The sequence below is a fragment of the Bos taurus genome, chromosome 21 (assembly GCF_002263795.3).
Source record: "Bos taurus isolate L1 Dominette 01449 registration number 42190680 breed Hereford chromosome 21, ARS-UCD2.0, whole genome shotgun sequence".
Lineage (NCBI taxonomy): Eukaryota > Metazoa > Chordata > Mammalia > Artiodactyla > Bovidae > Bos > Bos taurus.
The window spans coordinates 50,629,186-50,647,350 of NC_037348.1; the positions used below are offsets into that span (position 1 = coordinate 50,629,186).

Consider the following 18,165-nt stretch of genomic DNA (forward strand, 5'->3'; position numbering starts at 1 on the left):
TTTCTCCAGGCAATCTTGATTCCAGCTTGTGCTGCATCCAGCCCAGAATTTCACATTATGTACTCTGCATATAAGTTAAGTAAGCAGCGTGACAATATACAGCCTTGACGTACTCCTTTCCCGATTTAACAGTCTCTAATAATCCTTTTTATTTCTGCATTGTCTGTTGTAACCTCTCCTTTTTCATTTCTAATTTTGTTGATTTGATTCTTCTTTTTTTCTTGATGAGTCTGGCTAAAGGTTTGTCGATTTTGTTTATCTTTTCAAAGAACCAGCTTTTAGTTTTATTAATCTTTACTATTGTTCCTTTCATTTCTTTTTCATTTATTTCTGCTCTGAACTTTCTTTCCTTCTGCTAATTTTGTTTGTTTGTTTTTTTCCAGTTGTTTTAGGTGTAAATTTAGATTGTCTATTTGATGTTTTTTCTTGTTTCTTGATGCAGGATTGTATTGCTATAAACTTCCCTGTTAGAATGCTTTTGCTGTATCCCATAGGTTTTGAGTTGTCATGTTTTCATTGTCATTTGCTTTTATAAATTTTTTGTTTCCCTTTTGGTTTCTTCAGTAACCTGTTGGTTATTTTGAAACATATTGTTTAATCTCTGTGTGTGTGTGGTTTTTACATTTCTTCCCCTTGTAATTGATATCTAGTACCATAGCATTGTTGTTGGCAAAGATTCTCAGTATGAAGAAATCTTTCACTATTTATAATTTTTGATGAGCCGCACTGTGCTATTGGATTTATTTTTTGAATTTTATGTGATGTTATAAGAAATTACATACTTTCAGATGCTAATATTGAGTACCACTGAGAGGTAAGGACTAATTGTACATAATAACATCTTATAAGTTTATTTATGATGAAGTTCTGAGACTCAAAACTAAAATGGTGGTGGTTTAGTCACTAAGTCGTGTGCAAGTTTTGCCAGCCCATGGACTTTAGCCCACCAGGCTCCTCTATCCATAGGATTTTCCAGGCAAGAATACTGGAATCAGTTGCCATTTCCTTCTCCAGGGGATCTTCCAGACCCAGAGATTGAACCCAGGTCTCCTGCACTGCAGGTAGATTTTTGACTAACTGAGCTACCAGGGAAGCCCTCAAAACTAAAATGAGTTCTATCAAAATAATAGACAATTGACATTCACCCAATTAGCCTATTGCCCCCAAGGATCTCTTGGGGTAAACCCACAGGTGACAGAAATGATATATCATAATTATTCAAAGTAGATATTCACTCATGTGTTATAATTTTAAGCATATCAGATCAGATTACCCTATTGATATTTGATCCTCCATGAATTGACAGAGGTTGCCATTAGATATTAACCTCTAATAGCAATACTTCAAAACTATAAGTATTTGCTGATATAGAAACACACTCAATTTAGATCTGGTATTAACAAACCATATGATGAAGAGCACCAGGCTTCTGAAAGCAGAGCTCCAAGACAATGAGAATTTGGCAGGTGGAACTGAAAGTAATTTGAGAGTATTGATCTTTGGCTTCCTGGTATGGATGGTTCCCAAAACCAGGTGGTAACATAAAACGGCCTGAAAAGTGAGCACAGATCACCTCAAAGATGAATAGATTATGAGCAGAAGATGAAAATTAAAATAATTGCTTGCGATAATTCTAATGGGAACCAAATAAGATAGCTTTAGGGCCTAAAGAGAAAGAATATAATTTATCTTCTAATTTTATAAATGAACACATTAAAAATATTTATAGAAACTCATAGTTCACAAAGTAGCATGAATTATAATTATTTCATTGCGGAGTCACAATATTCTGTCAAATAGGGAAATTATACCATTGTTATAGAGTTAAAAATATTTAGATCCCTATATATTAAACACGGAGAAGGCGATGGCACCCCACTCCAGTACTCTTGCCTGGAAAATCCCATGGATGTAGGAGCCTGGTGGGCTGCAGTCCATGGGGTCGTGAAGAGTCAGACACGACTGAGAGACTTCACTTTCACTTTTCACTTTCATGCACTGGAGAAGGAAATGGCAACCCATTTCAGTGTTCTTGCCTGGAGAATCCCAGGGACAGGGAAGCCTGGTGGGCTGCCGTCTACGGGGTTGCACAGAGTCGGACATGACTGAAGCGACTTAGCAGTGGCAGCAGCAGCAGCAGCAGCATATTAAACAACTGGCCCAGTTTACACAATCAGTGTCTCTAAACCATAATTATAAACTATTCCATTTATTTGTTTTAAAAAACTACTTCTGATGTAACTATAAGGGGAAAAAAAGGACATTCTTGGTTTGATTGAGGGAGATAGAATAATTTGGGATTGCGAGTTTTGTCTTCATATTGATGCTTACTGTCTCTACTTAATACTAAAGCATAATATTTAAAGTTACACTATAAAACAAAGATAAGAAATCAATACATATAAGTTTAAAAAATGATTCATTATTAACTCCAGGTCCTATAGGAACACAGAGACAAACTTCATCAGAGAGGCTGCTGTTTTTTTGTAAAAGAACAAAGGCATCTTAGTGGTGCTTTGGGGCTTACCATCTCATTTGGGATTATAGTAATCAAACTAATCATTGTTTTAAAATTATAATACTATTAATAAGTATTTTCTTAGTGATCTACCTTACTTTATTATTTAAGATATATTCTGATTATGTAATTGTATTATTAATAGGCTATGTTTGATTATGACATGTGTGTGCTTGCATGTTAAGTTGCCTCTGTCATGTCTGACTCTTTGTAACCCTATGGACTGTAGTCTGCCAGGCTACACCTCCTTGGGATTCATCAGGGATTCTTCATGGGATTCATCTTGGGATTCTTCAGGCTTCCACCTCCTTGGGATTCATCAGGCAAGAACACTGGAATGAGTTGCCATGCTGTCCTCCAGGGAATCTTCCCAACCCAGGGATTGAACCCAGGTCTCTTACATCTACCTGCATTTGCAGGTGGGCTCTTTACCACTAGCACCACTTAGGAAGTCCTAATTATAACATATGTTCTCTTATTTAGGATCTATTAATTTTATACAAAGAAAAATGCATGCTGCTGCTGCTGCTAAGTTGTTTCAGTCATGTCTGACTCTGTGTGACCCCATAGACGGCAGCCCACAAGGCTCCGCCGTCCCAGAATTCTCCAGGCAAGAACATTGGAGTGGGTTGCCATTTCCTTCTCCAATGCATGAAAGTGAAAAGTGAAAGTGAAGTCGCTCAGTCATGTCCAACTCTTCGCGACCCCATGGACTGCAACCTACCAGGCTCCTCTGTCCATGGGCTTTTCCAGGCAAGAGTACTGGAGTGGGTTGCCATTGCCTTCTCCAAGAAAATGCATGAGGGTGTGGAAAGAGGAGATAAGTCAGTTTGAAAACAGTAAATTAGGGAAATTTAAGACTTTTTTTTTTTTTAACAAAAAATGTAATAGATTATGCTTCAGAGTTGGTCATTTATTTTCTTCATTTCTTTAGGGAAGAGGGAAAACTATAGGAGTTACATGCCAACTGTGAAATTAAGATACAACAAAGAAAGAACCACAGTTAAAGAACTTAAAACAAGGTAATACATTGGTAACGATGACTGGTTTATAAAGCTTTGTAGGAGTTATTATTTAGTCGCTAAGTCATGTCCAAATCTTTGTGACTCTATGGACTGAAGTATGCCAGATTTTTCTGGTTTCAATATGAGTTTGCTCTTTCCCTGAGTTTGCTCAAATTCATGTCCATTGAGTCAGTAATGCTATTGCAGCCATCTTATATTTCATCCCTTTCTTCTCCTCCTGCCTTCAATCTTTCCCAGCATCAGGGTCTTTTCCAGTGAGTCAGCTCTTTGCATCATGTGATCAAAGTATTGGAGCTTCAGCTTCAGCAACAGTCCTGCAGGGTTGATTTCCTTTAAGATTGTTTGGTTTGATCTCCTTGCTGTTCAAGGAACTCTCAAGAGTCTTCTCCAGCACGACAGTTCAAAAGCATCAATTCTTTGGGGCTCAGTCTGCTTTGTGATCCAACTCTCACATCTGCACATGACTAGTGGAAAAACCATAGCTTTGATTATATAGAACTTTGTTGGCAAAGTGATGTCTCTGCTTTCTAATACGTTGTCTGTTTGTCATAGGTTTCCTTCCAGGGAGAAAGTGTCTTTTAATTTCATGGCTGCAGTCACTATCTGCAGTCATTTTGGAGCCCAAGAAAATGAAATCCATCACTGTTTCCACTTTTCTCCCTTCTGTTTGCCATGAAGTGATGGAACTGGATGCCGTGATCTTAGTTTTTTGAATGTTAAGTTTTAAGCTAGCTTTCCCCCTCTCCTCATTCACCTTCATCAAGTGTCTCTTTAGTTCCTTATAGACCTTACAAGGTCATAAATAGTGAAACGGTTGTTACTATATTAAAAGCCTATTTGGACAGTGTATGCTGAGAGGAATAATCATATTTTGCAACTACACATTTATAGTAATGTCCTGTACCCATCCAAGGATGGATTTAATTATTGAGTCAATAACGCTTGCTGTTAATGCTATGTGTTGATATTATTAACAAAGACTGGTTTTACCATTACAAGCTATGTTTAAATATTTGAAATGTTCCCTAAACAGCATATGGTCAATTAAGCTAAAACTACAGTCTTTTTTTCCCACTATATGTGAAAGTTTATAATGAGGGGAGTTGCCTAATATTTTGTAATGCTGTTTAATAGAAAAATCATGCTACATGACCTAGAAATAAATTAGTCTAGATAAATAAAAATATGATGTGAGTTACTATGTCTCCTCACTGTTAAAACTTGAAAATGGTATGTATGCTTTATGTGTTAGTCCTGTTAGTTTATATTGGCTACTAGGTGAAGGAACTCTAAATTTACTCTTAGATTATTAAGGTGTTACCAACTTTAACAACATAAATTCACACTGCCGCTGCTGCTGCTAAGTCACTTCAGTCATGTCCGACTCTGTGCAACCCCATAGACGGCAGCCCACCAGGCTCCCCTGACCCTGGGATTCTCCAGACAAGAGAACACTGGAGCCGGTTGCCATTTCCTTCTCCAGTGCATGAAAGTAAAAAGTGAAAGTGAAGTCGCTCAGTTGTGTCCGACTCCTAGCGACCTCATGGACTGCAGCCCACCAGGCTCCTCTGTCCATGGGATTTTCTAGGCAAGAGTACTGGAGTGGGGTGCCATTGCCTTCTCCAAATTCACACTAGTAAGTGGGAATAAGGGAATTATTATGTTCGGAAATGAAATTATAAAATAAATACCAATTAAACATTTTGTACATGCCTCTTTTCTTCTAGAGGCATGGAATTTTATTTTAAATTTCAGCGTATTATTTTAAGTATATAATAGTTACATATCCCCTCATATATTTCCAGTATACCCCAACTGTTTTTTATTGTTATTATTCAGTGGTAAAATCATTTTTAGAATATATTCTAAATCACTTTTAGGCACTCGGGTAGTCCTCAGAGGTGCAGACTCGGTTGGGCCTGAGTTTTGTGCCCTTCCCAAGTCCGAGCAGCTCAGGTGATGAGGTGTTTGGCAAGTGCGATTGCTGCGACTTATCGCCTCCCCACTGCTCAGTTATCTAGGTGTACAACCAGCACACCTTCTCAGGCAGATGTTGACAGTCCAGACCCCCAAGAAGTCTTAGTTAGCAAAGAAGCCTGCTTACAGTTTTATAGATAATGTCTCTCTGGGGCTGCGATTTCCCCCTTCCGGCTCTGGCTGCCTGTTACTGGAGGGGGATGGTCTGCAGCCGGCTATCTCTGTTCAGTCCTTTGTTCCGTGCTCAGGCCTGGCCGTGTCTTAGGTTAGGGCTGGCTTTTTGCGTGGTAGATATCCCACAGTCTGGTTTGCTAGCCCAAATTATTTCGTTCAGATAGCGCTTGGGGTATTCAAGCCAGATCCTTACTCTAAGCGAAGCAGCCCGTGCCACGCCTCCCTGCCCAGCCCCCGCTTGCTAGTGGTGTGTGCAGGCATTTGCGCTGCTTCTCTGCTGGGGGAGTTACCTTAGGGCTCAGAGCTTGTAATCTGCGGGTTTTAATTGTTTATTTATTTTTCCTCCCTGTTATGTTGCCCTCTGTGCTTCCAAGGCTTGGCACAGATTGGGCAGTGAGAAGGTTTCCTGGTGTTTGAATACTTCTCTCTTTTTAAGACTGTCTTCCCGTGATGGAACTCCGTCCCTCCCTCTTTTGTCTTTTTTTTTTTTTTGTCTTTTGTATTTTTTCCTACCTCCTTGCTTCTGCACAACAAAGGAAACTATTAGCAAGGTGAAAAGACAGCCTTCAGAATGGGAGAAAATAATAGCAAATGAAGCAACTGACAAACAACGAATCTCAAAAATATACAAGCAACTCCTACAGCTCAATTCCAGAAAACTAAATGACCCAATCAAAAAATGGGCCAAAGAACTAAATAGAGATTTCTCCAAAGAAGACATACAGATGGCTAACAAACACATGAAAAGATGCTCAACATCACTCATTATCAGAGAAATGCAAATCAAAACCACTATGAGGTACCATTTCACACCAGTCAGAATGGCTGCGATCCAAAAGTCTACAAGCAATAAATGCTGGAGAGGGTGTGGAGAAAAGGGAACCCTCTTACACCGTTGGTAGGAATGCAAACTAGTACAGCCACTATGGAGAACAGTGTGGAGATTCCTTAAAAAACTGAAAATAGAACTGCCCTATGATCCAGCAATCCCACTGCTGGGCATACACACTGAGGAAACCAGAATTGAAAGAGACATGTACCCCAATGTTCATTGCAGCACTGTTTATAATAGCCAGGACACGGAAGGAACCTAGATGTCCATCAGCAGATGAATGGATAAGAAAGTGGTGGTACATATACACAATGGAGTATTACTCAGCCATTAAAAAGAAAACATTTGAATCAGTTCTAATGAGGTGGATGAAACTGGAGCCTATTATACAGAGTGAAGTAAACCAGAAAGAAAAACACCAATACAGTATACTAATGCATATATATGGAATTTAGAAAGATGGTAACAATAACCCTGTATACGAGACAGCAAAAGAGACACTGATGTATAGAACAGTCTTATGGACTCTGTGGGAGAGGGAGAGGGTGGGAAGATTTGGGAGAATGGCATTGAAACATGTATAATATCATGTATGAAACGAGTCACCAGTCCAGGTTCAATGCACGATACTGGATGCTTGGGGCTGGTGCACTGGGACGACCCAGAGGGATGGTATGGGGAGGGAGGAGGGAGGAGGGTTCAGGATGGGGAACACATGTATACCTGTGGCGGATTCATTTCGATATTTGGCAAAACCAATACAATATTGTAAAGTTTAAAAATAAAATAAAATTAAAAAAAAAAAGTAATAGAAAGCCCAAGGATAAAAAACTAGGATAAGTGTTACAAGTCATGTCTGACTCTTTGTGACCCTATCGACTGTAACCCACCAGGCTTCCCTGTCCATGGGATTCTCCAGGCAAGAATATTGGAGTGGGTTGCCATTTCCTTCTCCAGGGGATCTTCCTGACCAAGGGATTGAACTTGCGTCTCTTAAGTCTCCTGCATCGGCAGACAGGTTCTTTACCACTAGTACCACCCAGGAAGTCCCAGAAGATGAATACTTAAATGCTAAATTACCTCTATAGGTTGGGATTATGAGTGAGTTACAAGTTTATTTGTTGCCTTATATTTGCCTGTTTTATAAATTTCTAAATAGACATATTTCTTTTTAAAGAAGAAAAATAAGTTTTGGAAAAAAATAGAAGAGAGAGCCTGCCATGCACATGTGCATAGGAAAATAAACTGTTCTTTTATTCATGATAAAAATAAATAAATAAATAAATCACTTTTAAGAGTGTTAAATCACTTGTGAACATGTAGATCATTTTCTTATTGATACTGCATCTCCAGTGTGCTATCACTTTATGCCAAGATTTTGTAAAATAACTGAACTAGACTTATTGAGTCAAATTTATCAATAGCAGCATTTAGTAAATAACTCAGTATCAGACAAAAGAAGCCCACTATTGTCCTGGTAAGGGTAAAGGATTTTTCATCTTTTTCTATATTTGTGTTTAATTTAGCGCTAATGGTGCTAAACCTGACTGATTTTAGCTGTTCAGTCTCATTCTGTACTGAGACATAACTCTTTCTCTGTGGGACTTTTTAACACAAGGTTTCACAACTATTTAATTCATTTTAAAAGTTCCCTATATAGTTTTCTTCAGCTAGAATTCTTCCATTAAACACTAAGTGGTCATATAATTTAATCCTACCACACCCTTTTATCACTGATTGAAATCCTAAAATGAATTATTAAACTGGTACCTCCTCTGAATTGTACATAACTCTTGCTGTCCTGGAGAAGGCAATGGCACCTCACTCCAGTACTCTTGCCTGGAAAATCCCATGGGTGGAGGAGCCTGGTGGGCTGCAGTCCATGGGGTTGCAAAGAGTCGGACATGACTGAGTAACTTCACTTTCATTTTTCACTTTCATGCACTGGAGAAGGAAATGGCAACCCACTCCAGCGTTCTTGCCTGGAGAATCCCAGGGACAGGGGAGTCTGGTGGGCTGCCATCTATGGCGGCGCACAGAGTCGGACACGACTGAATCGACTTAGCAGCTTGCTGTCCACGATGCAATATTCATCTTTTGTGCTTCAACTTAGGTTTTCCTCAAAATATTTTCATAGATGTAGTCTCATTCTTGCTGGGAAAATCCAATGGACAGAGGAGCCTGTTGGGCTACAGTCCATGGGGTTGCAAGGAATTGAACACGACTGAGCAACTGAGCGCACAGCATAGAACAGTCCTAGAGACACTCACTGCCTAGCTTAATCTAGCCACCCTAAGGATGGACTGCACAGACACCAAGCAGAGGGAGACACTGACTGTTGGCTTCATGCCAACTCCTTCTCTAAGAACATTTATTCTTCCATCCTCTTTTGCCTAGTCATTCACCTAAGGCATAACACAGCACATGGCCTTCTGTTACCTTGCAGCAAACCATTGCTCTCACATAGGATTGCCTATAAATAGGTATAAATCATAAAATTAAACAGCAATGCATATGATTGTTATTATGATCTTACCAGTATAAATATGAATTATTCTTAACACCAAATGATACATATAAACAGATAACAAAATTTATTCTAGACACATAAAGAGAAAACAGGTCAAAATGTGGGCACTGCACTAAATAAATATTTCCTACAGTTTTAATTTGGGACATATAGAGTAAGTTTAAAATATATAATTAATATAAATATTATCCGTTAGATGTAAGAATATAGAATATCTATTAAAGACATGATTTTAATTGTAGAAATTTAGAAAAACATATACCAAATATTCAATAGTATTTATCTCTGAAAGTGATGAGATAACAGATGAAAAACATCACTTTCAATTTGTTTTTGGTTGAGTATGCTTTAGGTTTATGAGAAAATTAAAGACATCTCAAAAATAAGACCAACTGCCCATTTAGAAAGAAACGTATCAAACATATCAGGGATTTGGAATTATATTTTTAGTACATGTAACTGAAATATGTTAGTGTGCTAAATGTAGAAAAAATTCCTATAGTCAAAAGCACCAACAAAAATAAAATGATAATTCAATGAGGATGCACATCATTGAAGAGGAAGTTGTCACTTTGAGTGTAAGGACTTATATATATTAATACATGATAGAATATAAAATATAAATGTGTTATATGCATATATACATTTTACTGACAGCTTTTTCACATATAATTCATATATATTATATGAATGAATTTAATATATATTACTTATATTACATATGTTATATAAATATTATATACATATATTACATTTATATTACCTATTTATATTAAGTATTTTATATATAATAGCATGTTTAGATATGGGACTTCCCTGGTGTGTTAGATAGTAAAGAATCTGACCGCAATGCAGGACACCCATACATGTAATATATCATATATATGTTACATACGTAATAGTGGGTATATATAATACACTGTATGTATATAATACACACATTATATATGTAATATATATTATATATGTTATATACATATCCAATAGTGTATGTGTATTGTGTATAAAAACTCAAATCCAAAGATGAAGAGGGAAATGCAAATTTCAAGCACAGCAACTCCAGTGTTCTTGCCTGGAGAATCCCAAGGGGTGGGGGAGCCTGGTGGGTTGCCATCTATGGGGTTGCACAGAGTCAGACACGACAGAAGTGACTTAGCAGCAGCAGCAGCAATGCCATTTTATTCAACTAAGGGAATAAATAAGTTAAAAATTCTCCTGATACAGGAAAAAGATCTGCCTATACTGAACTATTATACATGTGCAGTAAGAGATATGCTATTGTTGTAGTTATAGAATAATGCAAATGAAAATAACCCAAATATCAATGAAACAAATAGTTAAGTAAATTATTTGTATTCATCTAAAATATGATATACAGCAGAAAACATAAATATAATAGAGATACAGGCATGAGTATGGATGAATCTCACAAATTATTTTAAGCAAAAAAGCAAATTGAAGAATATGTAGAGTACAATTCTATTTAAGTGAAGTTCAAAAACAAGCAAAATAAAATATTATTTATATATGTATATTTGGTTAAAATGTGAAAAGCAACATAATTAATGTAAAATGTAATGTTGTGATTTCCTTGAAGTTTGAGACACAGGGCTGCTGTCTGGAAGGGGTATAAGGTTAACTAAAAAGGTACTGATAATATCTTACTTCAAATATGAGTGGTGGGTACATGGATGTTCATTTATACTTACTTTATTTAAATCATGAATTCTCTCATTTACATTATACCTGTAGAATAATAAAAGGTATTTTAATAAATTTATCAAATATCAGTTCAGTTCAGTCGCTCAGTCCTGTCTGACTCTTTGCGACCCCATGAACTGCAGCACGCCAGACATCCGTGTCCATCACCAACTCCCAGAGTCCACCGAAACCCATGTCCATTGAGTTGGTGATGCCATCCAACCATCTCATCCTCTGTTGTCCCCTTCTCCTCCTGGCTTCAATCTTTCCCAGCATCAGGGTCTTTTCCAATGAGTCAGCTCTTCGCATCAAAGTATTGGAGTTTCAGCTTCAACATCAGTTCTTCTAATAAACACCCAGGACCGATCTCCTTTAGGATGGAGTGGTTGGATCTCCTTGCAGTCCAAGGGACTCGCAAGAGTCTTCTCCAACACCACGATTCAAAATCATTATCAAATATAATTAATTATAATTTAGTAAGAGGGTTACAAGGCGCTTCCCAGGTGGTGCTAGTGGTAAAGAACCTGCCTGCCAATGCAGGAGACATGAGTGATGCTGGTTCAATCCCTGGGTCAGGAAGATCCCCTGGAGGAGGGCATGGCAACCCATTTCAGTATTCTTGCCTGGAGACTCCCAGGGACAGAGGATCCTGGCAGGCCACAGGCCATGGGACCCAAAGAGTCAGACACAACTGAAGTGACTCAGCACACACACACACACGAGGGTTACATTATTTTTGGTAACTTACTAAAGACATTGTAATCCAGTGTGTGCCTGTTATTTACCAGAGATATTCTTGGAAAATAGTAATTATGCTATTATTCCTGTACTATCTTCCATTTTTTCATAAATATATAATTATTTAAAAATACTTTCTGTATATTTGGATGCAAAGTGACAGATGAGCAAATTATTTAAATAATATCACCTGACCAGAATTTCTACATGTTCCTAAACCAGAATTATTATGCAAAGTGCCATTATCTCACATAGTGTTCTTTCTGTAAATGTCAGAGAGAGGAAACAAACTTAAGGTCATATTCAGCTGTATTTTCCTAATCATTAATTATTTTCATAAATATTTTTGAACCTTTGCAATTCACAGCTTTATAAACTATATAAAACTAAGCTACACATGCATCCATTCCCCTACCAGAAAGCAGGGAGATATGGGGATGTTCTGCATCACCCCACAGTCTCGTACACTGTTATGTTGTTGGAGGTTTCAATGGTAGGAAACGGCATAGTAATCCACTTATGGCAAGTCTCAATGGGAGAATAAATATGTAAGAGCTGAAATTCTAGAGTAAAGCCATACTTTCATCAGCAGAGACCTGTATGTCTTTTAAAATTCTTGGCATGTCAAGGCCTTGGCAGAAAGAGAACATTTTGATCATGGAACACCAAGTGACCATGCCCTTGGAACTTCTCATTATGATCTGGGTTCTGTTGGTCTCACCAAGTCACAAAGATAATACATATCCAGAAGCTTACCATCACAAGATGGAACTGGTGTGTCCAGGATTGAGTCTGAGCATGACCGAAAGGCATATGTAAAATGCAATAGCAGATGAGCAGACCAGATGCCCACGTCACCCACCAAAGTTGTACCAGTTCAACTTACTGTTTGTTCCTGTCCAGTGGGAAGGTCCCATGTGACCAACTAAAGGAGGAAGAAAAAGCTCAAGGTTAAATTTCAGATTTTTTAAATCAAAGTATAGTTGATTTATAATATTAGTTTGGGGTTTACAACATAGTGATTCAATTTTTTTATAGATTATACTCCATTTAAAGTTATTATAAAATATTGGCTATATTCTCTTTTCTGTACAATATTTCCTTGTGGCTTATTGATTTTATACATAGTTGTTGGTACCTCTTATTCTCCTATTCCTATCTTGCTCCTCCTCACTTCCCTCTTTTCACTGGTAACCACTAGTTTCTTCTCTATATCTGTGAGTCTATCTCTATTTTTGTTATATGCATTTATTTGTTGAACCTTTTATATTCTACATGTAAGTGATAGCATAGAGTTATTATCTTTCTCTGACTAATTTCATCAAGATAATACCCTCCAGGCACTTAGGTTACTGCCCTATCTTGGAATACACAATAGCATACATCATGCTGCTCTGAACATTGGGGTGCAGGTATCTTTGTTCATTAGTTTTTTCATTTCTTAAGATATATACCAAAGAATGGAATTGCTAGGTCATATGGCAGTTTTAATTTCAATTGTTTGAAGAATCTCCATACTATTTACCACCTGGCTGAACTAATTTTGATTCCCCAGCCAATATATAAGAGTTCCCTTTTCACATCTTTGCCAAAATTTCTTATTAATGATCTTTTTCATGATAGTCATTCTGCCAGGTATGAGTGGTTTTTGTCTTCATTTCTCTGATAATTAGTGATGTAGAGCATCTTTTCATGAGTCTTTTAGCCATCTATATTTCTTCTTTGGAAAAATGTCCATTCCAGTCTTCTGTCCATTTTTTAAATTGGGTTGTGTGTGTGTTTTTTTTTTTTTAATTGAGTGGTATGAATTGTTAATATGTTTTGTTAATCACTTATTGGTCGCATAATTTGTGACATCTTTCTCCCATTCTGTAGGTTGTGTTTTCATTTTGATGATAGTTTCCTTTGCTGTGCAAAAGTTTTTAAGTTTAATAAAGTCCCATTTGTTTTCTTTTGCTTTTCTGTCCTTTATCTAGTAGTCAGATCAAAAAAAAAAAAAAACTGCTATGATTTATGCTAAAAAGTGTTCTGCCTATATTTTTTTCTAGGTGTTTTTGGCTTATGGTCTTACATTTAGGTCTTTAATCCATTTTGAGGGTTTTTTGTTCATTTGTTTCTTTGTTTTTTTATGGTACGAGCGAATGTAATTTCATTCTTTAGCATGTAGATGTCAGATTTTCCCAGCAGTACTTGTTGAAGAAGCTGTCTTTTCCTCATTGTATATAGTTTTGTCTCCTTTGTCCTAAATTATTTGACCATTAAGTGCATAGGTTTAGTTCTAGTTTCTACATTCTATTAAATTGATAAAGATATACATTTTAAAAACATATTTTATATTTTTCCTCAAAGTCTTATTATTAAAATAAATTCCATAGTAATAATAGCCTCAGATTGTCTTCCAGAAGAAAAGTAATATAGGGTAAGTTGGATAATAAGAATGAAATATTAGCTGTTATTATAAGTCAAATTTTTATTATTAACATTTCTGTATATTATATCATTTGGAGAAGAAACTAGCAACCCACTCGAGTATTCTTGCCTGGAGAATCCCATGGACAGAGGACCCTGGCGGGCTACTGTCCAAGGGGGTTGCAAGAGTTGGACACAATTTAGTGACTGCTGCTGCTGCTGCTGCTAAGTCGCTTCAGTCATCTCCGACTCTGTGCGACCCCATAGACGGCGGCCCACCAGGCTCCCCCGTCCCTGGGATTCTCCAGGCAAGAACACCGGAGTGGGTTGCCATTTCCTTCTCCAATGCATGAAAGTGAAAAAATAAAGTGAAGTCGTTCAGTTGTGTCCAACTCCTAGCGACCCCATGGACTGCAGCCCACCAGGCCCCTCCGTCCATGGGATTTTCCAGGCAAGACTACTGGAGTGGGTTGCCGTTGCCGTCTCCGATTTAGTGAGTAAACCACTACATATTAGATTTATAATTCAGTTGCTCTGCTTTTGTTATTTCAGTGAAAATAAACACATGCCCTTTTAAAAACACAAATAATAAGACAAGTCCCGGTGGCACAGTGGCAAAGAATCTGCCTGCCACTGAGGGAGATGCAAGAGATGTGGGTTCAATCCCTGGGTTGAGAATATCCTCTGGAGTAGGAAATGGCAACCCACTCCAGTATTCTTGCCTGGAAAATTCCATAGACAGAGGAGCCTGGTGGGCTACAGTCTGTGAGGCTGGGTTGCAGAGACTGAGCACAGACACACAAGTGACTGATCTGGATTTTCTGGACTAAGTAAACCAATTTTGGGAGCCTGTTATATGTAAAAGATTTTTCAAAATCACATTTGAAAAAATTTTTCTGACATGTATGTTACCATTTTATTGTCTTAGCAGTTGCTCATATATGTAATTCCTTCCAGATTCCATTGATCAATTTTCCTATTCTTCTACATATACCACAATTTGCTTTTATTGTTGATTCTTAGTCTCCTCCTCCCGCTTCCCTCTCTTCCCTTTACTCTGCTCCCAACACCCCTGCTTCCTTTTCCTCTTCCTGTATTTTCTAACTTTTCTTTTGGAGAGAAAACAAAACAAAGTAACATAGCAACTCAGCATAAGATGTCTTTGTATAAATATCTTAATGGGACAAATATTATCAATTCCTCTACATTAAAAATAATATAGCCTATGAATTATAAGTTTGCTCTGGAATTAGATTGCCTGGATTGAATTTCAACTTCGATGCTTGTTAGTTGTGTAAATCCTGCTTTACTACTCTTTTTGTAGTGCTTTTTTATAATTTATAAAGTAGGAATTTTTATAGTAATAGTAACCACCTCATAGGGTTGCTTTGAGATTAAATAATATGTTTAAAGACAGAGTACAATTCCCAACACTGAAAAAGCTCTCAGTGAATGCTGGCTATTTTATTTAATACTCTTGGATTATTCCATTTGTTTAGCGTTAATAAACATATGTAGAAATAGAAAACGCCTGCTTGTCAAAGCTCTTGGTTGCTGGTGGATTGTTTATTATGGTATTGAAAATAGGCAACGGTTAATTTTTATTAGGTAATTCTCTTTTCCTGCTTCTTTCCTGAACTCCCATGATATCATATCAAACTTCTTGCTGTGTTTTCTAAAGCAATTGAGGGTCTTATTTAAAGAAAAACACATGAAAATAAGGTGACCGGGTCTTAGATATTTGATTTTTCTCCAGGATGCCAAAACAAACAAATACCAGTGTTTTCTGAAGCAAATGGACTTTAGGACAGATGCTCACAACAGGAAGAAACGCTGAGGTTATTCAAATTACTAAAGATCTCTGATGAGCAGATTCTCTTGCTTTTTTAAAAGCAGCAGAGGAGTTTTAAATTTCCACCTAATGCTGTGAAGTGTCTGCTCTTTCTGTTTTTCTTGCAGACTTGTTTCTACAAAACAAGAACAGACCCACTGCATTATATCCAAACACTCCATATCACAGTATCATATTATCATTTTTGTTTCATTGTAATGACTTATCTTCTGTGTTCAGAGCTTTCCCCTCAGAGACTGCTGGCTTGTTTATAGTTTAGCTGCAACTGGGTCATATAATGACTCTTACAGCAATGACAGTACAGGCAAGTGGTACCAGCATAATGCCTCACAGATAAGACTGTAGTCAGGATGCTTGTCAACTTTTTTTATGGAAAGTATCAAGGCCAACCTTATAGTCCAATAACTAGAAACTGTGTAGTATAAAGTTTAAGGATGTAGTGTGACTAGGTTAGAATCTTAACTCTGCCATATTCTAGTGGCTGAAAGTCTCTGAGTATTGATTTTCTCATCATTATAAATAGACATAATGACAGTACTAATAACAATAAATGTACTTCCAAAACTCATTCTCAATAAGCATTAGTTATTACTACTATCATATACCTACCATTAGATGCAAATGTCAAGTTCTGATGCCTGATTTTCCTGCCAGGTGGAGAAACACCCAAAGAGTAAAACTCTTGACCCTTCTAAATGTATTCACACAAATGCCTCCAGAGAAGGGGAGTCAGTTGACTAGTTGTGTTTCAGAGCATGACCAAACATGGGTAACGATGCTGCCTTCTCATTTTTCCTGGAGACCTTCAAGAAACAGATCACCTACTCTGTTATTCTATTCTGTAAATGTTTTCCAGAGAAGCCTACTCTGAGGGAAGCCTATGATTTTTCACTTTAGACAAATTAGTAAGTAATTACTCGATTCATTAAATCTAATTTTATGAGTCAGTCTTAAAACCTCAATGTTGCCAAAGTGTCACCTAAGTCACTTACTCTAGTATCAGCTAATCTTTTCATTTTGAAATTGTCTAAAGGGGGAAAAAAAAAAAAACAGAATTTTAGCCTCCTCAAAGCTCTGTATCTCCTACTCTAGTGCATACTCAAGGGGACCAAGTTTTAAGTATCTTTGATTCCCAATTCTCTTTGAATGATAAATTTCATTCAAATTTCCTGGTATGTAATATATTTTATAGTATAATAAGATCTATATCCAGATTAGGATACAACCAATTAGCTTCAAGCCTGCCACTCTCTCTTTTTGTATAACCTAATGTGATCTGTCACTTCATTCCTTGCCATCAGAAAATAACACTACCAATATACATTGAACTATCTATCTGCTTTGTGTTCAGCTCATTTCTAGAGACACTGCTTAGGATTCAATTTTTCTTTGAAGTTTCCCTGAGCAGTGGAGTCAGCAAATATTCATTGAGCATTATATGTCTCCTACTCTGTAGTAAACACTGGGTAAAAAACAAACAAAAAAAAAATGATAAATATGACAATATATTTCTAGCATAATGGGATAGACAAGCCCATTATAAACATATTTATGATTTAAACCGGTATGTATTTGTAACATGCTGATGTAAATTGAGGGAGAAAATGTTAAAGCCTTAGTGGTTTGAGTAAAACTGACAGAGGCTGAAAAACATTGAGAATAAATATAATGTCATTTTTATTTTGAAGAGTGTTTTGAAGATAGAGGATATGTGTGGATATATAAAACAGTGTCATTTTCAAGATGGGCAAGCAATTGTTAATGGCGGAATATAAACCAGATTAAATTTGAAGAGACTTCCTGAGATCTGTCATTTTTAAAGTTCACTGCAAACAATATTGAAGGGATAGGATAATGACAGGAAAGATACAAAGCAAAAATAGAGTGCTCTGAGAAGCGAGTGGCAGATGAGTAAGTGGAGACTTGAAGAAGTTCGAATAAAAAAGTGAAGTGATTTGTTAGAGGGAAATGTTGGAAAAATATTTTTAGGATGGGCAAGTTTGGATGTGTTTCCTGACTGAGAGGAACAAAAAATTAGATAAATGTGGAGTAAATAATAGTATCCAAAGAGATGGCTGGCTTTTCCCCTAAGCTTCTGAGAGATGCTCTCTAAGCACTTGAAATGTCCTGTCTTTATAGGATTGTCTTTGTTGGCCAAGGGACGTTATTTAGTCTAACAGTGTGGTTTAAGATAGGACTTTAAGTCATGCATTCTCAGTCTGACCTCCAGAGGTGTTGCAGACTGAGGTTGCCATATAGGCATTTGACCATACAGCCCCAATAAAAATCTTTGGACCTCAAGGCTCAGATAGACTTTCCTGGTCAGCAATGTTCCACACGCCTTGAAACATACAGATGAGACTCTTCTCCACAGGCAGAGGACAATGGAAGCTTCATGGTTGACACTTT

General features: G+C 37.2%; 1 long non-coding RNA gene across 1 annotated transcript in view; it reads left to right on the forward strand.

Moving 5' to 3' along the window:
• The first annotated feature begins 12,246 nt into the window (after positions 1–12,246).
• LOC132343310 (uncharacterized) overlaps positions 12,247–18,165 on the forward strand; it is a 101,002-nt gene continuing 95,083 nt past the window's right edge. Inside the window, exon 1 of the long non-coding RNA XR_009492063.1 lies at positions 12,247–12,445. This is a non-coding gene — a long non-coding RNA (uncharacterized lncRNA). The remainder of the gene's footprint in view (positions 12,446–18,165) is intronic.